General features: G+C 34.4%; 1 pseudogene across 1 annotated transcript in view; it reads left to right on the top strand.

Annotated features, from left to right (window-relative positions):
• Positions 1–16,483, top strand: part of LOC143240317 (receptor-type tyrosine-protein phosphatase S-like) — a 171,755-nt pseudogene that overhangs the window by 23,554 nt on the left and 131,718 nt on the right. Inside the window, exons 6-7 of the transcript XR_013021713.1 lie at positions 1,641–1,793; positions 4,991–5,131. The product of XR_013021713.1 is annotated as a receptor-type tyrosine-protein phosphatase S-like (transcript). The remainder of the gene's footprint in view (positions 1–1,640; positions 1,794–4,990; positions 5,132–16,483) is intronic.

The raw sequence follows: 16,483 nt of genomic DNA, 5'->3' as shown, positions 1-16,483 counted from the left end.
TGTTAAAAGCTTTCAATCTTCTTTAACATTTTGATTTAATAAGCAAAGCAGAAAATCATGAGAATTAATTTGCTCAGTTATACTTTATTAGCCATAAGCAGTTTCTTTATAATGTATAATGTAGTGTGACCTAAGTAATATACAAATTTTCTCAGAATGTTACTAATATACTGTAATTTAATTTTTGTTATTGTTTCTGTAATTGAATGTAGTCAAGAACATTCTTGACATTGGAAAATAAACTGTAAAATTACTGATTTCTTTTATTTACATTTCATTATATCAGCAAAGATTTATGTAATAGTTTTTTAAATCTTATATAAATAGAAGAATATGGTATAATTTTAATGCTAAAAATAAAATAGATAGGTATTGAATTATAGAAAGAAAAGCTATGTTGTTATGCCCTGGCAGGTTTATCAGCAGTTGGTTCAATAAATGAGATGAACTACATGTAGTGTAGAATTCTTGAAAGCACTTAGGTACATTAACCTTCAAAATTTATTGTGACAATGGTATTCTCTTAAATATACTGATTTCAATTAGGCAAGAATATTAAGTTATAAAATTCATTACTGAGTTAACCTGAACTAAATTAAAGGAAAATTAACACATATTTCATATTAAAAAAAGAAAAATTTAATTACTGTACACAAGTCAACAAAATAAAACAGAAAAATTTAATAAAAATATGAACACAAGATCTTATAATAATACTTCTTTCTTTAAGAACAAAACTTAGCTGAACAAGACTGAAAGAATAAAAGTCTATATACTTATTTAATCTACATGACCTGGAATTCTATTAACAAAAAATTAGGAAGCCAGTGTCTTGAAGTAGCAGAGTCTTTAAGTATGTCAAAACTTTTGCATACTTGATACAACCAGAAAACCCATTAGAACAAACCTGATGTAATTTAACTGGCATAAATTATGGGAGAATCGAGGTACACAAAAAATAGGATTCACTCATAACAATGTTGGAGTAGCGTAATAATATGGCTTAACACTCCTATGAAAAGTGGGGCCTAATGGGCCTAATAGGCCCCACTTTTTGTAGGAATGTTAAGTTACAAGCTGTCTGTTGTCATATGTGCTAGTAATTATAAGTGTTAACAATTTTGAATAACAAGAAATATTCTTTTTTCTAAACTAAAAGAGAAAGAGGCATTTTTTATGTTTCACACATAGCATCATATTATTAATTATTACTTGTGATTAGCTAAATTAAAAAATACCATATTTTATACCAAAAAAATTTTTTTTTCATTTCTTAGTATTTCAAAAACCATAATCATAAATTATATATTTATTTAGATCAGCATTAAATTAAGATTTTATTTATCTACAATAATTATTCAAATTACTTTGTGCACAGGACTACCCATAAAGAAATTTACAACAAATCTTATCCCAACTATGGTAAACACAGTGTGGCATCTTGTTACGGGTGAAGATACATGAACACAGAGATCAGTGGAAAAGCCATCAATGTGTCCCAGACAACATTACACAATATAATCCTCTACACTTTAACTATGTAAACATTAAATCCTCATGTGTTTTCTTTAAATATTGTATCGTATTCAACATGTTATTGAAATGGCTATTCTCATTACACTTTTGCTCTTTTCACTTAGCATGTGGTGGTAATCTATTTGGAGCTGAATGCTCGAAGATTTGCACATCAGGACAGCATGTAGATAGGGGTTGTGCCATTCATCTCTTCTGTAAACCAGACCCTTACGGTTGCTCCTGTGCTCCTGGCTACAAGGGGCCTATATGTGCTACAGGTAACACATATTGAAAACAAAAAGTACATCATTTGCAATATTTGGTTAGCGCTAGTTAATATAGTTTGTCTGCTTGTTCTCAATTTATTAGAAAAATCTATCTGATTTTATATATATATTGACAAACTGAATATTTCATATATTCTTGTAATACGGTTTCCTTTCCTTTTTTTTTTTAAAGAGGTATTGTAGTAAAATTAAAAATTATGATGTGTGATAATTGGGCATGCTATTTCAACAAATGTATATTTTTATGTCATAAATTCTAGATTTTACTATTCTCTCTCTCTCTCTCTGTGTAATATTCTAGTCAGTGTAACAATGTGTTAAATTTAGAAGAAAAAAAACATCAAATAAGAATGAAAGAGGAAGATGTATTAGAATGAGATTAATGGTTATATAAATTTTATGTTGATGTCTCTGTCATGCCAAGCTCAAGCTACAGACAAGACTGGCTCTCCTTTGTTCCTTATTCATGATTATCCTGGATGATGTATAAGTGTCAGACATCTAGACAGATAATATTTTAGCTGCCTAAACTAGTAATAATTAATAAATATATGCTTTAAAATAATCTTAAGGCTAATTGGTGGGAATCATACCAGCTCCATAGCTCTTAATTTCCTTCATTTCCCAGCATGACTAAAACCTTAATTTTATGTGTGAGGCTAAAAAGGAACAACTGTTTTGAAGCACTACTCATCAAACAAGCTCCTTTGAGACTTGTGTGATTTAACACCTTAATTATTGACAAGGCGAGATAGGTGAATCTGTAATATTATTAAATATATTACAGATTTTCTTTTCACAAAAAGTACACTTTAAAATATCTTTTACTCGTTCATTCTTTGCCAGATATTTCAGTTTAAAATAACCAGAGGTGTTCAGAAATCAATCAGTTCTTCTCCACCCAAAATCTCTTCTGTATTGTAGAAGCCTAATGCAGTCCTTGATTGGCCACAATTTTTGCTGTGTACTGCAGTTTCGCTTATTCAAGTCTAATCAGCACAACTTTGTGAAAAAGGAAATAATTCCATAACATATGTATACATATACTAGTAAATATCATGTCAAAATTGGTGGAGCAAGTGCTACTATGCCAACCCCTAGAGTATACCCTAATCTCACACTTTATAGCTAATGAAATAAATAAATTTTGCAAAATCGACAAACAGGCAGAAAAGTGCAGTTGAAGCAGTCAAACATTGGTAAATGCCTTTGTAAGCCAATCTGAATTAAATCATTCATAAATTTCTGGTGTACTTATCAAATAATTAGTGATGAAAATCAGTTAGATTAACAACTTCTAATATAAAGGAAAGCTATGTGTTTTGGTAACACTATGTTCCAACTGTAGCTTTTATGTCATGTTGCTTAGCAACAAAAGTATAACCTAATGTAGTTGTTAGTCTGTGTACTGAAAGTATAAAATGAAGTGTATAAACAACAAAACTGGAAAAATATTTGTTGATTTTTAATTTAGAGTTTCCATTGATTAAAGAGGTTTTTTATATAAACATTTGTGATTTAACAGAAAATAGTGTAATTCAGAAATGATTTAAGTTTAAAATCACTATAACATCCCATAATAGTTAGGAATCATTATATAACATCCCATAATAGTTAAAAACCACAATAACATTCTATAACAGTTTAAAAACCAATCTATAATATTCCATAATGATTAAAACTACTCTATAGCATACTATAATAGATAAAACACTATAATATCCCATAATATTTAAAAAATCACTGTAATTCATGTGATAGTTAAAAATACCCTATAACATTGGATAATAGTTTTTGCTAAACCTTGATTATATTGTAGATCATTATTAAAAAAGGAAACATTAAAACATTTATTAGAATATAATATTATATAATAGTTAAAAACTACTCTATGACATTTAAAAATAATTTCCTCAACCCATACCAGCCGTTTTTAAGTGTATATATTTTTCTCTACAAGTGGGTTTTCTTATAATCAAATAGGAGCATGTAAGTGTTCTGGACTGTATAACATCCCATAATAATTTTTTTAGGCAACAATATATATATATATATATTACATTATGTAATACAAATTTTGTTCCTGGATAGTATGTGTTATTTCTTAATTGCTTATGTTGTAAAAGTACAGAAAATGGCCATTATTCCCTTCAAACTTTGTTTTTGTAACCTGGATACTGAAATTTAGAAATTAACCTATTTTCTATGTAAAAATGGGTAAATTTGCACATTTTCATTTACAAAAGGTATGAATAAAACAACATATAAATCAAGATTTACATGTATTTACACTAAAGTTATACAAAAATGTTTAGAAGTGAATAGTTTTTCAAGATTTACAACTGTAATGTAAATCACTTTCACATATCAGCCTCCAAATATAGTCTCACATCATGTTTTCATTGTAAGTTCCCACGTCACAAAAGCAAAGTTTGAAGAGAGAAATATGTCTTTTCTATTTACTTTAGGCATAAGCAATTGGGAAATAACACTTTCTGCCCAGGAACAAGAAAAAGTAAAAATTTTGTTACATAATGTTATTGAACATTAAAAAAAAAAAAGAGCATGAAAGTGTTCTTGACAGAATGACAAAGAGAATAAGGGTGTTTATAGAATAATTAGTGGTAAAACTTAGTTAGATTAACAACTTTTAATATGTTGTAAACAACTTGATTTAGAAGTGATTTAAGTTTCAACTTGAATTGATATTTTTGCTTTCATGATAACTTTTATTTACTTGGCTCAAGACTACGTAACCTCACACTACAGCTCTACTTTAGACTTATTATACCAAGACTCACTGCACTTATAAGATTTTATGGCACCCCCTAACATTAATCCCTTGCATTCCATTCGTGAAATCATAATGGGCAGGCAGTAATCAGACTATTCTATCTGAATGAATATATTTTGGCTTTTATGTCTTCTTCTATCTTGAGAAATGATACATGGCATGACACACATTTGCTTTTATATAGGATATATATATAACACATATACATAACCATTAAACAGTCGATATGCTGTATAGTGTAGAATAATGAATTTGATGCATTTCCATAATATTCATACACAGTGTTTTCAATTTTACCTTTAATTGAAAGAATAAAATAGATTCTTTGAGTCATGTTTTGAAATTATTGAAAAAGTATAAATACATGAAATTATGATGCTGTTTCTTATGACAGAATGTAAACCTGGTTGGTATGGAGCAGACTGCAAGCAACCATGTCACTGTGCTAATGGCTCAAAGGCTTGTAATAGGATTACAGGGCAGTGTAATGGTAGTTGTAGCAATGGGTGGATTGGAGAATCGTGTCAGATAAGAGGTAAGACCTGTTATGCACTATGATAATAATATCACTTTAAAATATAGATACTTTGAGTACTGGCAGCTTATTTCTTTGCACAATGTTTCATTTTTACTTTGCAAAATTTCATTGTATACTAATCTCCACCCTTTCCCATCTGTCTCATCTGTGAATGATTTTGTACCCATTACCTAGGTTTGTTGTATGGTTTTTTTAACATGTTATGTTTCTGGGTTTACTTCAGTTGAATTGAGCTATTAAATGTGTAATATGTTGTTTACTTATAATTTTGTATTTGTAATAATTTTGCCATCCTATGATTTTTGAGGGTACATTTGTGACTGATGTTTTACTTTTTGTTCATAGTGTTTTATTATGTTATTGCTTTTTTTTTTGTGGTATTTAGAGATTGAGTACATGATATTAAAATGGTTTTGGACCCTCATTACATTGTTTTACTTCATATTCTTAAATCTTTTCAACCTCTGAATACTATGCATCTTTACAATAGCCTTATAATGTAGTTTTCATTGTAAAGGCTCTGTCATGATGTTACCATGTGCAAAGCCTATTGGTTAGATATACATAAATGTTCATTTTAAATTTAATATGAGGGTACTATTTAGTTTATAGTGTGTGAGCATTAAAGTAAGTTGTTTTTTGAAGTGATAGTTATTGGAAATTTGCTTGCTTAACTATTTACAAATGATTTGTTGCATGGTTCAGTTGTGAACTGGTATCATGCTAATCATACCTTCATTTTTTCTTTTACATTGAGCATTGTTCTAAATGTATTATAGTTTGTAGACATTTATAAGCCTCAGTCCAACATTTTTACGTAAATATACTTGACCAAGTAGGTTAGTGAGAGATATGGTCAAATAGATCTACATTTTGTTTGTAAGTTAAGTGGTAAAGAGTGTTTAGTGGCAATTTTTAAAGCATAAATTTCACAGATTGTGTTGTAATGACAAAGTAGAGAAGATTAATTCTTGTCAGGTGTATTATAAAGTAACTGAACCAACTTGTGTGGACTTTTGATAAAAGAGAATTATTTAAAGCTCTGTGTACTACTGTGTAACAAACATTTATATATATGTTTGACTTGTTTTGAACATATGTGATTATAAAACAAGTGGATTGTGTGCTGTCCATTTATCATGGAAATTTATCATCAACAATTCACAGATGTCTACTGTGAAGAATCTGGCTTACAAAACCAGACATCATTATATCCCTCTGTATTTTTTCCATAACCCTATGTAACACAAATTTTGTTCCTGGATAGTATGTGTTATTTCTTAATTGATTGCTTATGTTGTAAAAGTACAGAAAATGGCCATTATTCCCTTCAAACTTTGCTTTTGTGACCTGGATAATGAAATTTAGAAATCAACCTATTTTTCTGTGTAAAAATGGGCAAATTTGCACATTTTCATTCACATAAGGTCTGAATAAAACAGCATATGAATCAAGATTTACATGTATTTATACTAAAGTTATACAAAAATGTTTAGAATTGAGTAGTTTTTCAAGATTTGCGACTGTAATATAAATCACTTTTACGTATCAGCCTCCAAATATAGTCTACCATCATGTTTTCATTATATGCTTCTTGATAGTGGCGTTTAATGTCCAGTATATCTTGGTGGAAGCATTTGTCTTCTTCCTTTGAGTATGCTCCCATATCCTCCTTGAATTTATCAAAATGAGCATCAAAGATATGGACTTTCAGGGATATCCTGCAGTCCATTTTGCTGTAGTTCTTCACCAGAGCCTCAACCAGTTCCACATAATTTTCAGCTTTGTGATTGCCCAAGAAGCTCCAAACCATTGCGACAAAGCTGCCCCAAACTTTTTTCCTTCCTACTGAGCTTCTTGGGGAACTTAGTGCACTCTAGGATCTTCTTTATTTGTGGTTCAACGAAGACATCAGCTTTGACCTTTGCCTTAGACAGCTTAGGAAGAAGTCTCGAAGGTACTTGGAGGCTGCAGACTCCTTATCAAGAGTTATGGCAAATTGTTTCATAAGACCCAATTTTATGTGCAGTGGTGGGAAAAACACCTTCTGGAGGTCTATGAGTGGCTCACCTTGACATTGTGCCTTTCCACAGAGAACTCAGTCCATTATGGGCAGTGCTTCCTGTTGTAGTGCACTACAGTGTCCCTGCTGTCCCAAAGGCAAAGATAATAAGGAAACTTGGTAGAGCCTCCTTTGAGACCCATCAGGATTGCCACCATTTTGAAGTCTCTGATAACCTCCCAGCCATACTCATCATACTTCAAGGCTTCTAGCAAGGTCTTGTAGCTGTAGTATTTCTTTCTGTGGTGCACCCAATGAGCCAAGGGAAGAGGCAGATACTTATTCCCCTTATGGAGCAGCACAGCTTTGAGGCTTCTGGATAAGCTATCAATGAAGAGGTGCCACTTGTTTGGGTTATAGGCAATTCCAGTTGCCTCGCACCGACACGATACATTGTAGCAGAAGCAGAGCCCATCTTGACGAGTGAAGAAGCTTGAAAAAAAAGCTTGACCAATTATTTAACTGCCAGGGTTTCTTTCCTTTGCCTGTCTAAACATTAATGTCATTTTTTCTCATTTGCTCTAGTCTTTTATTCCCCACTTAAATGCTCTTGGTACTATCTATTTTGTCAGTGGTACTGCATATAAGCACCTCCTTCACGTAATATTGGCACTTTTTTCGTGACAAAGCAGTAATCCCTACCATTACTGGTTCTCAACGTTCATTTGCTCCTATAGCTTGTCATTGTTCTACCTCAGGTGTTTCACTCCCAACATCAACCTCCTGGTCCATTGGTATCCATAATAGATTTTACCCTTATCCACAATGTTCTTCTACTCAGAAGAAAGGCCACTAGTGGTAGCAGTGACTACAGTATGCAGTTGTGGTTTGTGGAGGCTCTGTTACAATAATGTCTGAATGTGTGAAAAACCTTTACCATATTTTCATCCATATTCAGGTACTTGCATTAAAATTAGTCATTCAGTTCTTCACGAGGTGAATTTCTGTACATGGTGAGGGGATCTTCCAGAGTAGGTTCTGTAAATTCAGTTTACTTCCTTTTGAATCTGAACATTCATCTATGTGTTTGCTGTGTGTGGTGAACCATCAAGTGTAGAAGATGATCCTGGTGCTTGAGGTGTCCAACTCAAACACACCACTTTGGCCATGATTCCCTCTACACAAGCAGCCTTGGAGTTGCCCCAGCAAGATCAATTGGTTGGTTCACTTGGGCAAGGTCAACTAAGTACTAGTATTGGACACTCTTAAGAGGTGTTGTGGACATTGTGTCTGTTGCTGGTGTTTGGGTACAGTGCTCATAAAACCCTGGTGATGCTTTAATGTTCTTGTTTGACATTGCAGTGCATCCCCTCATAGGGATCTGTGGTGGGTGGAAACAGTAAAAATATTTTTAGTTTATTATAGATACCCCCATTCATGAGCAAAAAATAAAAATGAAAAACAGAATAAAAAACATTATCAGAAAATGACCACGTATGGATGAATTTGTTATACAGTCAACACTCAACACCTTGATATCTCATTGTGCATTCATTGTGTGAGAAATCTTTGGGGCAGATGTTTCCCTTTTTCATTCAAAAGAGATTATTAGAGTGGCTTGCTGGCTACCCCAAGTCACTAAAGAAGCTATGCTTAAGAGACGTCTTGGTGGAAACATCATCACCACTGGTAGGTCAGATGTCAGAGCCAGAAGGAATCTTAGATTAAATACACAGTTACCATCTCTTCTACCACCAGTTCCAAAGTCATATGGGACAAGATTTAGAAAATTAGTGGCAGCATACTTCCACCCCCTTTTCATCTTGATGGCCAGGAAGTTGCTGATACATCACTGATACTCTCAGCGAAAGCTTCTCTCATATATCTAACACTTCTGCATCATCCCACACCTTCTTAGTCATCACGACTTAGACAGAGCAATTGCCTCTTTCCTTTCAGGCTGATTGTCTCCATGACTATAATTTTTCCTTTACACTTGTAGAACTCAAGCTTGCTCTTCATTGGTCTGGCATTAGGTCTGTCGTACATGATGATATTCACTACAAGATGCTGCACTCTCTCTTTTTCTGCCTCTCTTGCTACTTTTCTCTTTGTTTTTAATTGGATCTGACAGGAGAATGCTTTTCCTGATGCTGACACAGGACTATCATCCTCCCTTTTTCCAAGCCCAGGAGGGATCCCAAGATTTCTTCAAACTGTAATTCAATTGCTTTAACAAGCTGTCTCTGCAAGATCTTAGAAAGGATGGTAATGCTCATCTTGCTTGGTTCTTTGAATCAAATGATCTCTTCTTGCTCACCCAGTATGGGTTTTGATGACTTAACCCCACCATGGACCTCTGATTCAACTTGAAATGTCAATCATGGAAACCTTTCTCATGCAACAACATCTTGTTTCTGGTTTGTTTTTTGCCTTTAGAAAGCTTTTGATACTACACACAGATATTGCATTTTGTGAGACCTCCACTCATATTGGTGACATGGCTATTTGCTTATTTTTATTAAAATGTTTTGTAATAGACCAGCAATTCCAAGTTTGTGCAGTTCAGCATCTTCTCATTCTTTCCCACAATAATTTGAACTCCTTCAGGGCTGTCTTGAGTGTCAAACTTTATGTCATAAATATTAATGTCATTTTTGGACAACTCCTCCCCAGTTACTGAAATAGACCACAGCAATTGGTTTTACCTTTCCTCTCTCTAACACCATCTGCATGCACTTTTGTCACCCCAATCCAAAGCTCCATCTCTGTGAAATTTTGCTTCCCATGGTCTTGAAGGCAAAGTTTTTAGGCTTATATTTAACTGTAAGCTGACTTTCATTCCACATATCAACCAGCTATGTGTCAAGTGTACAAGGGTACTGAACATCTTCCATGTCCTCTCTTCCACCTCTTGGGGAGTGGGTAGCTATTCTATGCTCCAGATCTATTATACCCTCATTCAATTGAAACTGGACAATGGGTCTCTGGTCTATGGCTTTGCCACAACCTTTGATTTGAAGATGTTGGACCCCATTCAACATATGGGGCTTCAGCTCTGCAAGGAGGCTTTCCTTACTTCTCCAATCCAAAGTTTTTACACTGAGTCTCTCAAACCTCCTCTATACCTCTGTTGTTTGCAACTGTCTTTACTATATGCTTCAACCTTAGATCCTTACCACAGCATTCTACCTGGAGTTATGTTTTCCTTCTTCAATGGACTGTTTTTTTAAGAATAAATGGTCTGCCATTGTTCCTTTTGGCATTCATATCCAGGTGCAGTTGGCTGAATTGGGTCTGTCCTTGGATGATGTTGCTGTCTTTACTGGTCAGCTCATCCCACCATGGCTTATTACCATCCCCACCTATGACTTTTTTTTGCTGAACATCTTTCAACCTATCCTTTCATTTCCATTTATATGGATGGCTCCAAATCAGGTAGCTGTGTGGACTTTGCTATGGTTTTTTGTGGTTTGGTGGTTGCACCTCTACAATTTCTGTGTTCACTACCAAGTTGTATGTCATTATTCTTGTCCTGGATCATGTAGAAGCTATGAAGTATGCCAGTTGCTCTATTTACACTGATTCTCTTAGCTCTGTAGTGGTTCTGGAATTGCTTCATGTTATTTCTCACCCTGTTCTCTGTGATATTCAAAACTCACTGGCCCATTTCTCTTTATTATCTACTTCTATCCAGTTTTCTGGATACCAGGCCAAGTTGGTATTTATAGGAACAAGCTTCCTGACACTGAATTCATGTCTGTCTGCTATGGTGCTATCACTGCCATACCATTTTCCATATGTAGACTACAGCCCTGTATTCAAGGCTCAGCTCCATGCCAGTTGGCAGTCAATTTGGATAACATACATTACCAGATAAAACCTTCTATTGGACTTTGGCCATCTTTCTCAGTAAGGAATGGAAGGAGAAAGTTGTCTTAACTAGGCTATGTATTGGTCACAGTTTTTAAACTCATTTTCATTTATCTGGGACTGATGCACCAATGTGTGGTCTGTGTAACACTCAAGTCACAATTGCCCACATTTGGCAGTCATGTCATCATTACATCTATGAGTGACATCACCATTTTATACGTTTTAATCATGTGTATACCCCTAATATTGGACAGTGTCATTGGCAATGGTGACACTAGCTACTTTACAAATGTTTTTAAGTTTTTAAAAACCATTGGCATTTTTAATTCTACTTAAATTTTTATCCATTGGCCCACAGTTTTTATTTTAACTTATTTTTCCTTTAAACTTTGTAATACGTTCACTGTTATTTCATTTTTTGCTCCACTTGTTTGGCACAGATAGCCTAGTTACTTTGCACCATAAAACACCAAGTAACAACAGCAGTCATTCAATTCACATCACCATTATCCACCCTACTTTTAGTGTTTCTGTCTCTTGCAAATCAAGGGTATCAAGAGTTTTGTTGGTCAAGGAGACAGTGAAGAGAGTTGTTCCAGTTCTTCTAGGGTTTATTCCCATCTGTTTGTTGTGCATGAAAAGATATTAGATTAGTGTTCAGCCATCAATCTTTCTCATACAAATAAATTCATAGACCCTTCAAAATTTACAATGGAGTTATCCCTAACCCTCTGGTAATATTTTTTTCCATGTCTGTGGATGACCAAGTTCTATGTTGCTGCACATTCCCATAATGGAGTTGACTTGCCACTATTTGCAATATATTGTTTATTTGGGTGTCTTTTTCAGCATGTATCTTGGACAGGCTCAACTGTCTCCCATTTAGTTCCACATTATGAAACAGAAAGTCTAAGTATTACTCACATTTCCTTTTTTCCACTGCATGAATGGTTCTTTCTTTTTTGGGTTTATGGGCATCACTTGAATCTGTCATTCCTTTGGGAAGTGCACTTCAAACCCTTTCAGTGGTCTCTGTATTACCAATGGATCATGAACAGTGATCCACTATTTTTTTTTAGTCACCTTCGCTTCTCTACATAGAGCTTTCTCTACCCATACCAGCCGTTTTTACATATATATATTTTAGTCACCTTATTCAGGATCAAAATCTTTTATCTCGAGTGCAGTTAGTTTGGGCAATAATACACTCAATTTTTCTCTGCTGATACCTCATACTTAGATCTGTCTTTTCATGGATGCCTTGCTTCAGGGATTAAGTGCATGTCTTAGCAGTTAAGAATTCTAGGGCTTATGGGTGGACAACAAAACTTCTTTCTACGTCAGTATTTTAGAACTTCTTGCTGTTCAAAGGATAATGTCTCAAGGTCTGGAATTATTAAGGATCAAAGTTGTCATGCTTCACTATGACAGTTCTGTGGTGTTGTCAAGGGGCTACTCAATCCAGGTATGTTTGCTTTTGAACTTTGGACCTCCTATATTGAGCTCAATTACATTATATGATTGTACTAGCTTGACATATTCTGGGGATGATGAATTTGGTGGTGGATTAATTGTCTCAATCCATTCAGATTCTCCCAACAGAATGGGTGCTTCATCAAGGAGTTTTTCCATTGCATTTCCTCTCAGTTCAAGACACAGATGATTGATGTATTTGCCATTCATTGGAACACTTAGCTACTGGTATTTAGGTCTTTGTTACCTCACTTTAGGGCTTTGGTAACTGGTGCATTCCATAAGGACTGGAATGTATTGCATCTGTATGTCTATATACCAATTCAACTGTTACCCAGAGCCTGAGCAGTGAATTGTTCATCCCATGTTGCATTCTGTTGGTAGCACTAGGTTGGCAGGCTTAAACTGTGTTTTGTATTCTGAGGTACCTACACTAGTGTCCACCTTTTCCACTTTCCCTTTGGCCTTCTCTGTTGAGGGAACCATGAAACAATATCTTCCACCCATCCATATTAGATCTTATACTTTATGTGTGGCGTTTATGCAGTCTTTTGCATGGCATTTGGGTTTAATTTTAAGATAGCCTAATTTTTTTACAGGATTCCACCCTGTAGCAAGTATTTCCTGGTCACTTGTACTTTTATCAAACCACATCCATAGTGGTTACTATGGAACACCTAAAGACGTACTGGTTGGTATTACTGTGCTGTACTGAATCATTACTTATGGACTATCATCAGTAAAGCATAAGGTAATTCTGCTCATCCCTGCTGAACAGTGGATTGAATAAATTGGGTTCAGTTTGCTTTTACAAATATGGTAAACATGGTTCACCTATTCCACTATTTCAAGAGCATTGTTCCTCAGGACTTCCCAGTGTGCATCACCCCCTCCATACTGCATATTCTACTAATGTAACTAAGAGTTCTTACCACAACATGTTTTTTTAGTCGCTGGGACAGAGTTTATTCCTCCAGAGTGTTTGAGTGACTTTTATCCACTTTTGGAGAAGAGAGTGAGGTTGGGAGCTCACCTTCACAGGATACTAAATGTCTCTACCAAATGTAAGTAGGACAGACATCAACCTACTTGTAATACCAGCAGCTCAGATTTTATGCCCATCTGTCCATTTGTGTTGAAGGTGACCCTTCTTGTTGATCAATATCAGTTCAGTATGTTGTTCATGAAAAGATAGCAAAATGTTTTTATCTTTAACTCATCTGAGAAAAGTAGACACTTCTGATTGGAAATACTGTCTGCTATTTACTGAACATCTTTCAAACCATCCTTTCATTCCTATTTATACAGATGGTTTGAAATCAGGTAACTGCGTGGGCTCTGCCATGGTTTATTGTGGTTTGGTGGTTGCGTGTAGAATCCCTCTACAGCTTCTGTGTTCACTGCTGAACTGTATACCATTTCTCTTGCCTTGGATCACATAGAAGCTAAGCAGTACTTAAACTGCACAATTTATACTGACTCACTTAGCTCTCTACTGGCCCTGGAATCACTTCACGTTGGTTCACACCCTGTTCTTGCCAATCTTCAAAACTGACTGGCCCATTTCTCTTTAACATCTACTTCTATTCAGTTTGATATTTGTGGAAATGAGCTTGCCGACACTGCAGCCAAGTCTATCTGCTCTGGCACTATCACTGCTGTGCCTGTCCTATTCATGGACTATGGTCTTGTATTCAAGGCTCAGCTCTTTGCCAGCTGGCAGTCGACTTGGAGTGAGCAATGCAAAAACAAGCTTTTCCAAATGAAACCCTATATTGGACTTTGGCCGTCTTGTTACCATAAGGATCGGAAAGAGGAAGTTGTTCTAACTAGACTACGCATTGGTCACAGTTTTTTAACTCATCGTTTTCTTTTATCTGGAAATGATTCACCAGTGTGTAGTTTGTGTAACACTCAGATCCCAACATGCCACATTTTGCTTTCTTGTTATTGTTATGATTCACAGCGATGGCACCATTTTAAGCATGTTCTCTCCCAAGGTTTTTCCATAATGTTAGACAGTGTCATTGGTGATGGTGACACTGTCCACATTGATAATGTTTTTAGTTTTTTAAAGGCCATTAATCTTTTTAATGCCACTTAAGGTTTTTAATTTATACTTTTATAAATAAAAAAATCACAGTTCATCTAGTTCAATTTGAGATTAGAAACTGACTGTAACATTAAGTAACTCTGGAAAGGCCAACTTCAGGTGACTGACAGTGGTTTTTGTACTTATATGTTAGTCTTCCTGGCGAGTTATGATTATTACAGTCCTTTACAACTTGAATTAGTGTAGTTTTTCTCTTGACATTGTAGACTAGATGTAAACATTGGTTTTATGCTATTTATTTATTTAATTTTTAACTTTGTTTTGTTTTACCTTAATTTCCTTTTATGAATTTTACTAAATTTACCTTTTCCTTTTTTACTGGATGTTTGGCACAGTTAGCCTAGCTGCTTTGTGCCATAAAACACTAAATCAACAAACTAACCAACCAGTCTAGTATCACATAAGAAATAGACACAAATATACTAGAAATTAGGAGAGCTCGATGTGGGTGCTGAAGCCCACAATGTCCCATATTTATATCAACCTTCACTGCCTGCAGACAGTTGTGGGAAGGTAACTGCTCTTCCAAGTTAAAATGATAAGAAAAAGATAAACACAAAAAGATCAAAATAAGGAAATAAGGTACTACTACTTGGGGGTAAGTAAGATGATATTACCTTTTGAAGTTAGCATTCCCTCCCCTAGTATGGTAGAGACACTAATTAACACGACATTGAACCACATCAATATACTAAGTTTACTGTGACTGTTGTGCTTTTATATGAGGCTCAAGGTGTACATCTGCATAAAGTTGTGCCAAGTTTTTAAATGACCTTATTTTTAACTAAAATTAATTATTAGTAAGTTTTTGTAAAATTTCTCTGATTTTTGTTTCTGTGTATTTATTTAGTACATTTTATATTTATTACGGAATAGCTTAATAGTTTTATCTAAAAGTTTTTTATTAAATCCATTAACTATTAATTTTTGTATTAGTATTTGAACATTATTAGTAAAATATTATAATTTATTACAAATTTTACAATATCTGAATATCTACAAAGTTATAATGTTTTTAACAGATGGCTATGGCATATTACTATGTAAGGAGGGTAAACCATAAATTTGAAAGACAGAATCTGTTCTTTTGTCAAAAATATTTATATTGATATCATTTTTATTGAGTACTTTAATTTCTAAATGTAAACAATGTGTATTTGTATTAGAAATTGAAAATACTTCAATTTCTAATTCTCCTGGATAAATGGTGTCAGTAACATTATACATTTGAGAATTACTTGTACTAATTAAATCATCTATATATATCTGTAAGGTAAAGTAAAAATATCTGGATTTGCAGAGTTTACAAGAAATATATTTTCATAATAGTAGAAATAAAAATTCACTATACAAGTTGAATAGTTAACTCCCAGTGGGACCTCAGCTACATGATTGGATCCTGGCCAATAGTGGTTGTGGATTATTACATCAAATTCAACCTGCAATACATGACTTAAGTTTCAAGTGAAGAGCATACTGGTTCTGGATGTAGTATAGCTTTCTGACTAGGGTGCTAATTTTCTCTTGGTATGTCCATGATCTATGCAGATGCATTTTGAATGGATAATGTTATCACTGGCTCCTCCACATCATCATTCTGGAATTCTATCTGTAGTGTGAGGAGAGTTAAGTGTGTTTTAAAAGTTAACAATTTCTTAAATTAGAAATGGATTTCCAGCAATGCTTACCTCAACTCACACCCTTCCTCCTCACTAAAAGCCAGCATAAGAGACTGAGGATTGGGCCAGTTTGAACAAAGTGACAATATTATCTGAAGGAGGTGCTTATATACAGTAACAAGATAGATGGAGAGCACATTGATGTAGGTGGAGAGTGCCACAAGACAGATACTGTCAAGGACAATTAAATGGGGTGAAACTGGAGC

This window comes from Tachypleus tridentatus, chromosome 2, assembly GCF_004210375.1.
Source record: "Tachypleus tridentatus isolate NWPU-2018 chromosome 2, ASM421037v1, whole genome shotgun sequence".
NCBI classification, from domain to species: domain Eukaryota; kingdom Metazoa; phylum Arthropoda; class Merostomata; order Xiphosura; family Limulidae; genus Tachypleus; species Tachypleus tridentatus.
Note: the sequence above shows the minus strand (reverse complement) of the source record. Positions and strands in the feature narration are given on the sequence as shown.